This window comes from Erinaceus europaeus, chromosome 2 (assembly GCF_950295315.1).
Source record: "Erinaceus europaeus chromosome 2, mEriEur2.1, whole genome shotgun sequence".
NCBI classification, from domain to species: domain Eukaryota; kingdom Metazoa; phylum Chordata; class Mammalia; order Eulipotyphla; family Erinaceidae; genus Erinaceus; species Erinaceus europaeus.
Window position 1 is genome coordinate 169,554,904 of NC_080163.1, and position 8,404 is coordinate 169,563,307.

General features: G+C 43.7%; 1 pseudogene; it reads right to left on the reverse strand.

Moving 5' to 3' along the window:
* Positions 1-526: 526 nt before the first annotated feature.
* Positions 527-6,081, reverse strand: LOC132532843 (apomucin-like; annotated as a pseudogene).
* Between the last annotated feature and the right edge of the window lie 2,323 nt (positions 6,082-8,404).

The following is an 8,404-nucleotide window of genomic DNA, read 5'->3' on the forward strand; positions in this document are numbered from 1 at the left end:
TGGAGTGCAGTCAGTGCTACCAAAACAGCAGGTACATGTTTCTTTTTCTTTCTTTCTTTTTATTTAATTAATGTGGTTATTTTGCCTCCAGAGTTACCACTGGGGCTCAGTGCCTGCAATACGAATCCACTTCTCCTGATGGCCTTTTTTACCATTTTATTAAATTTGACAAGACAGAGAGAAAAGGAGAGTGAGGAAAATATAAATAAGATAGATAAATAGATAGATAGATAGATATAGAGAGAGACCTGCTTCATCACTCACAATCTTTCCAGCTGCAGGTGGGGACCAGAGGCTCCAACCTCAGTCCTTGCAAACTATAACATGTGTGCTCAACCAGGTGTACCCCACTTGGTCCCTGACCATATTACTATAAAAAAGTGCTTGTGAATTTTGCTTGCAGATTGATATTTATTTGTCAGATCCAGCCAATCAGAGAACAAAATACATGACAGGGAGGATTCATTTTGAGTGACAGGCAGGCATTTGATTTTCCTCACTGGTGACTGTCCCTGTCACTCAGCTGTCAAATCCACGATGGATGGTCAGGCTGTGTGAGCTCTTTGTGGCAGCCTGGCTGGCAGCCCCGACAGTGGTCTATGCAGGAGCAGGACGTGAGGTGCCTGTATCGATAGGGGGCCAAGCTGCTGTCCGCACACTCCAGCATTAGTTCTCAGTACTCGTACTTGTCTGGCTGACAGCACAGGCAGGAGTTCTCTAACTGAAAGATCTCGTAGTTGTATCTAAAACAAAAGAAAGGGCAGGGATAAACACTTCTGAAGCATCTTCTGAAATGATACAGGGACATCCTCCTCAAATTCTTCTGTTTATTAGATAGGGACACCCAGAAATTGAGAGGAGTGGAGAGACAGAGAGACACCTGCAGCCCTGCTTCACCACTCTTTCCCCCTGCATGTGGGGACTTGGGACTGGAACCCCGGTCCTTGTGCACTGTAATGTGTGCACTCAACCAGGTATGCGTGCCCCTGCCTGCCCCCCCCCATGTATTTTTTGAAAGCTCAGTTCCCTTCACAGTAATTAACAGAACTCACCTGTAAGTCCATTTACATTCCCCCAAGCATCTAGCCATGGCCACCTTCTTGCAGCCATTGTATTTCACTATCACATTCAGGAGTGAGGACCTGCAGCTGGGCTTACCTGCAACACAGAGGAGGCACAAGGCAGGGATGGGCTGCAGCCCTAACAGGCCGTGGCTGTACCTGCTCAACCCTGAGAGCCATCACAGCCACTGCGTGTGCTGGAGGAACAGTGTCTGCAGCCACACGTCTTGACCAGCACATTAAAAACTGCTGTCTTACTCATAGTACAGGGGAAGGGGAGAAAGCAAGGACCAAAGTAACAGGGGAGAAGAAGGAAGGAGGAAGAGGGGAGAGCAGATTGGAGGGAAAGTGTGTCCCTGACTTTCATTTTCTTTTCTTTTTTAAATCTTGTATTTATTTATTATTGGATAGAGACAGAGAGAGATTGGGAGGGGAGGGAGAGGTAAAGAGCGAGACAGAAAGACACCTGCAGCCCTGCTTCACCACTCATGAAGCTTTCCCTCTGCAGGTGGAGACCAAAACTTGAACCCAGGTTCGAGTACACTGTAATGTATGCACTTAACCAGGTGCACCACCACCTGGACCCCCTGACTTCACTGTGTCATTGCAGGTTACCCTAGGATCTAGGAAGCCAAGTCTGAACATGACCTGCTGTTGTTAAGAAAACCAACTAAATTTCATAAAACTTTAAAAAACATTTCTTTACTTATTTATTAGGGACAGAGATAGAGGAATTGAGTGGCATGGGGAGATAGTAAGTGAAAGAGAGAGACATCTGCAGACCTGTTTCACACTCATGAAGCCCTTTCCTGCAGGTGGGGACCTGGAGCTTGAACCAGGTCCTTGCAGTGTGTGCATTAAATCGGATGTACCACCATCCAACCACCTCACAACAGTCTTTTTTTTTTAATTATTTATTTCCTTTTTGTTGCCCTTGTTGTTGTTGTTGTTTTTAAATGTTGTTGTAGCTATGAAGTCTTTTATGAATCTGTTCTCTCCATCAACAATCCTGGATTTTGGTAGCAAGAATGATGCTATCAATGTGAGTGGGTAGCTATTACTTATTGTTTATAACTCAATTACTCATACTTATGCTATCTATCATGTTAACATCACAGCAGACTTTCTAGTCTATGCTGTTTTTCTATGCAGTACTGGGAACATATTTGGGTCCTTGGCCATGTAGTACCCTACTGTGTGGTCAATGAGGTCCAGAATTCTCACTTTTTATTTATTTTATTACTGGATAGAGACAGAAATTGAGAGAAGCAGGGAGATCAAGAGGGAGAGAGACACCTGTAGATCTGCTTCACCACTCACGAAGCTTACCCCTGCAGCTGGGGAGTGGAGGCTTGAACCCAGATCCTTACACATGGCCATGTGTGCGATCAACCAGGTGCACCAGTGCCTGGGCCCAATTTCTCACTTTTTTCTTAGAGTAAGAAAAAGAAGGAAAGACAAAGAGAAAGATGGAAGGAGAAACCACTGCTCCACTCCACCACCCACTGAGCCCACCCTCCACCCCCAGAACTGGGACTGGCACCCAGTATAGTCTGGCAGGTGAGCTAACTCCTGGCCCCTGATATGCCATAAATAAATAAGTAAATAAATAAAAATAAAAAAGTACTTGGTTTCATCAATCCTTAATATTTCCTCTATATATAAAGTCTAATTTTACTTACATGTATAGCAACTTTTTTTTGGAATCATACACTCTATATTCCTGTAAAAGTAAGCAGAAAACTGAAAAAAAAACTCTGAATCTTTCTATAAATAACTGAAAATCTCTAATTTATTGAAACAGTAATGGAAAGGGGTGGCTAGCAGATATGCTTGGCTGGTCTCAGGATCCATACACACTGTTGGGGGAGTGAGGTGGCCTCGTGAAAGCTCATTTCATGCCAAGACTTATTGTTCAGTAGGAGGAGAAGATGAATATAACATTTAAACCAACAATTTAAATGAAACAGTTATCTTTTACTTATCGTAACTAAAAATAAATACTTTAACCATGGCACTATTATTCAACATTGTAAAATTCTCATAGAGCATTTTTTTATCTTACATGTTATTGTATTGTTAAACCTATCAGCATCTCAATGTAAAAAATAAACAAATAGGGGCCAGGTGGTGGCCCACCTGGTTGAGTGCACATGTTACAATGCACAGGGACACAGGATCAAGTCCCCGGTCCCGACCTGCAGGGGCAAAGCTTTGAAAGTGGTGAAGCAGTGTTGCAGGTGTCTCTCTGACTCTCTCTTCCTCTCTATAACCTCTTCCCCTCTCAATTTCTGGCTGTCTCTATCCAATAAAAAATAAAAATACATAATGAAATTTAAAAAAATAAATAAGCAAGCAAACAAATGTTGAGGGTGGGGGTAGTCAGCATAATGCTTATGTTAAGAGATTTTCATGCCCGAGTCTTCTAAGTATCAGGTTCACTCCTTTGCAGCACCATCAGCCAGAGCTGAGTGGTGCTCCAGTAAAGAAATAAATAAAATAAATGTTGAGAACCTAATTGGATTTCTGCAATAAGATTACGTTACTAGTTTCAGAAAGGCAAGCAATTTAAATGTAAACCATCTTTAATAATTTAGATGTGAACATTCATGAACACAAAACCCTTGCCAAATTGGGGGGCCTGAGAATTAAAGACACAAAAATCTGAAGCATGCACATATATGTGTTCTATGAAAAGTTGGGGTTCTCTTTAACTTCACAGGGAGGTCCACAGATGGCTACAGGATAGCTATTGACACCTGGCTACAATTCCTCATGTCCCCATGGCAGGTGTCTGAGGAACAGGCGCACCCCAACTTATGACTTTTTCATATAGAAAATGACTAGCTGAGGCCAGGTGGTGGTGCACTTGGTAAATAAGCACACACTTTACCATGTGCAAGGTCCCGGGTTCTAGCATCCAGTCCCCACCGGCGTTGGTGGTGGAGAGATGCTTCACAAGTGGTAAAGCAGGGCTGCAGGTATCTCTCTCCCTCTCTATCTCCTCCTTCCCTCTTGAATACTGGCGGTCTCTATCCAATAAATAAAGATAATAAAATTTTTTTTAAAGAAAGAAAATGATTGGCCTTAGTCCAAGAGTCACTGAATAACAAAGTTATTTTCTGTTCTTATAAATAACAACCTACTTTCTATAACTTGGTTCCTATGAATAGCAGGAGATTAAGTTTTCATGAATTTGCAAATATACCTCTGGTATGAAAATTTGGTGGTGGTGTGTATGCGGGGGTACCCAACATAGTGGTTCCACAAAGAGATTCTCATGCCTGGAGCTCCAGTGTCCCAGGTTCAATCCCCTGCACCACCAGAAGCCAGAGCAGTGTTCTGGAGGAAACAACATGAAAATTATGCTTGGCATTATAAGGAGATTGGAGGCCTCTCTATATATTCCTCTTCTTTCTCTCTTTTCCTTTCTTTCTTTCTCCCTTTCTTTCTTTCTCCTTTTCCTTCCTTCCTTCCTTCCTTATTTCCTTTCTTTTCCAGAGCACTGCTCAGCTCTGGATTTATGGTGGTGCAGTATATTGAACCTGGGACTTCAAAATCATGGCATGACAGTCTTCTTGCATAACCATTATGTTATCTACACGCACCTAAAGATGCATATATCTTCTTATAATATACTAATACTGCAGGACTACTCAACTGCAGCTTATGGGGCATGAACTTTTGACCCAGGAGCCTCAGGCAGGAAGGTCACCTGCATAACCATCTTACTGTCTCCCTAGATCCCAAGGGGGACATATGTTACATACAGGGGAACCTGTTGGAAATTTATGAGCCAGGTGCAGATGTTTTTGCAGGAGTGAGAAGGAAGACCATGCAGGTGTCTGCATGAGAAACAGCCATCCCTGTGATCAGACAGACACCCAGCTCACCTCTGAGCACCAGGTCTGCTTGGGGCAGTCCTGGACCACAGCCAAAAGGCCTGTGTGTTGACAGGAGTAGGAGACACAGGGCTTGCTGGGGTCACTGAAATAGGCTGCCACCTACAGGAAGAGGAGAGGAGAACATCATCTGCAAAGTTGTCTCCTGGAACTTCACAATAAAACACAACATTTGCCTTCACAATGTTACTCTACTATACCAGGGTTTCAAGGAAAGTTATTTTATGGTAAGCAGGCAGCCATCATTAAACATCATTTAAGCTGAGCTGCAGTAAACTGGTGCTTCTTTCCAGAGCATGGAGGTTAGAAATTCTAACATCACTATTTTCATCAACATGTTTACATAAAACATGCACATGATGGTTGTTATATTGGATCCCTCCATCTTTTCTGCAGCTACTCTGATCACAATTCGTAGTGTCAGGAAACACTTTGAGAAGCTGGAGAGCACAGCTTCTGATGTGCTGAATATTGCCAGATCTTTTTCTGAAAATGAATTGCTTTTCCTTTTTGTATACTTTTTTTTTTAAAGTTTTTTATTTAAAAGAGCAGAGCACTCTTTCTGGCATACAAGTTTATATATCATTAGTTTAGTTGGAGAGATGACATAAAACCATGTTTTAAAATTAAAGAGTCAGGTATGGGTGGTGGTACACCCAGTAGAGCAGGCACAAGGACCCACAGGGTTCAAACTCCTATCCCAACCTACAGATGGGAAGCTTCATGAATGGTGGGGCAGTGTTAGTTTTCTTTTTCTCCCTCTATGTCTCTGTCTTTATAAGGGAAGAGTGGGTTTAAAAAGAGACTGTATACGGTCATTATACTGGAAAAAATTAAATATGACACGTAAGGCAGCTCAATTATCTAGCTCAATGTATGCTTACTTTGCCAGTGCTAATAACCCAGGTTCAACCAGACCTGGTGCTGTGCTGTTTTCTGTCTCCATCTATCTGAAAAAACTGTTGCAAGGAATGAAGCCTTAATGACAAAGAAATGGAAAGAATAAGTATAAAAGCTAAATCATAGATTTCAGAAAAAGCATAGGTCTGTGGGTATGGAAGGAACAGAAGACTTCAAGATGGAGGCTTTACATGCCTGAGGTTGAGGTTCAAGCCCATGTCCCACAAGAAGCCAGAGGTAGGCAACTCTGGTAAAAACAAAACAAAAACAAAACAACCTTTTAGAGATCATCAGATTATTGTTGACTGTTGGTCAATTATTTTTTAAAAAATGCATTCAATAGCCACTGTGAAGGAGAGCAGGCTCTGAGGCAGAGAGGAAACTGAGACAAACAGAAAGCAAAATGAATACAATGTGTCTTTGTCCCGAGGGGGACGAGTGTTTGCTGGAGTGGCAAACCTAGGATCTGCAGTGCTCTGGGCTTGGGGTCACGAGGTGACACCAGACCCAAGAGGGAAGCTGGGTGTGGCAGCACCTTGTGAGAGGCTGGCCTAGTAAGTGGTATTCTGGGGGTGATGGGGAAATCCCCCCAGGTGGCAGGGGTGGCAGTGGCTAGGCAGGGAGGTCTTGGATGCAGAAAGCTGGAAAGGGGGTTCCTTGGCTCCCTGCTTCCATCCATGCTGCTGATTGGCTGATAGACAGGTGCCCCTGCAGCAGAGCTCCAGTCACTTCTATGTCTCCACACAACTTGCTGTCAACCCTGTGCTTCACATCCAAAGCCAGGATGCCCAAAAGCCCTTCAGAGGAGCCAAGGTGTGGCACACATGTGGCAGTAGGCATGGTATAGAACCCCAGGTCAAGCCCCTGACTCTCACTTGCAGGGAGAAAGGTTAACCAGCACTCAGGTAGTGTTACAGCTATCTCAAATTCCTGTCTGCCCTTCCATTCCTCTCAAATACTCTCTGCCTCTAACCAATATATAAATATAATATATAAATAAATAAATAAGACTATCTATAAATATAAAGGAATACATTTCCTTCTGAACAAGGAGATCAGAATCACAAAAACACCATAAACGGGAGAGTGAAATGGATGGAGACACTACTATAAAAATGTTTCAGAATAGTAAGATTTACTTACATGTGATATATATTTATTTGTGAGGCTGTATACCAGAACCTGGGGATATCACCCATGGAGTCACCTGAGTCTCCCAGGTCTCAGCAGGTTTGCATCATCCCCTGTTGATGAAGGAATTGGGGTGTAGAATCATAGTCACCTAGGGGTGGAGTTTCTAGTATGGAGACTGCAGGGGATAGCAGGGGATCCCATGTAGCAGGAGAACAAATAGATCCACAGCATCTCAGGTCCCAAGGTCACCTTCCTCCGACGCAGAGGACCTTTGCATCCCCTACCACATAACCCTCAACTGCCCTCCTCTCTGCCTCCTTGCCACCCTGTAGCCCTCCTGCTCTGCTACCCTATCTCCAGGAGGCATACTTGCAATTTTGCCCACCTGTAGACCCTCAAATACACTCTTTCACCCTGCCCCACCTCTCTTTCTCTGTCTGCCCCTCCCTCTCTCCTTTTCTCCTTCCCTGACAATCTAGACTGATCAGAGGTCTGATCACTGGCCCTACATATACTAGAGCAGTCCATGTAAACTTTTCTCTCTCCCCACCACACACATGTGCTGATGAAGTGAATATTTCCACCCTATTAAAGTGGGGTGTTGTTTTCGACGGGCTGGCTTCACAGGCGGGTAACAGACGACCAGGGACTCATGGCTGGGTTGTACGCAGTATCTCTTTATTCATGCAGGACGCAGCGCAATCTATACCAAGCTAAGCTAAACTAACTACTACAAACAATCTTGTCCTTATAAATATACTATCCCAGTAGGGTGGGAACAGGATGTGATGCAGAGAGGGTGGAGAGAAAAGTGACTGGTGAAAATCAGGGTATGACAAGGAGAGGTGGCAGAGCAGGTGAGAATTCTACCACTAAACCACCAATGCCCTGGAGGGAAGGTGGTGCTTGTTAAGAGAGGTTATGTAAATAGAATACAATGTTATGTAAATAGAATGCAGGGGGGATTAAACCAAATGAAACAGAAGGGGTTTTTAAAGCATACCAACAATTCCCCCTTTCTTTTTAACTAATGGCCATAGTATCATGATTGTGGGGTGAACAGAAACCTATATGGTTCAGGCGTTTTTAAAAAAAACTGGCATAAGACATGGAAAACAAAATAAGCGAGCAGCAATAACCAGTGTGATGCCAAGGGGAATGTTTCTTGACTCAAAGGGCAAGGCCTAGCAGGCAAAAGGGCATTTCTTGCCTCTGGGAGAGCTTCATGCCTCTGGGGGCATCTCTTGCCTAAAAGGGTGTTTCCTACCTCTGTGGGCATAACCTAATAAGGAGGGGGAGTTTTCTGCCTCTGGGCACAGAGCCTGCAAGCGAGGGGATATGGTCTATAAAGTCTGAAGGCAATTGGCTGAAGTTAGTCTTTGAGAAACACAGAACACAGCAGCGTGT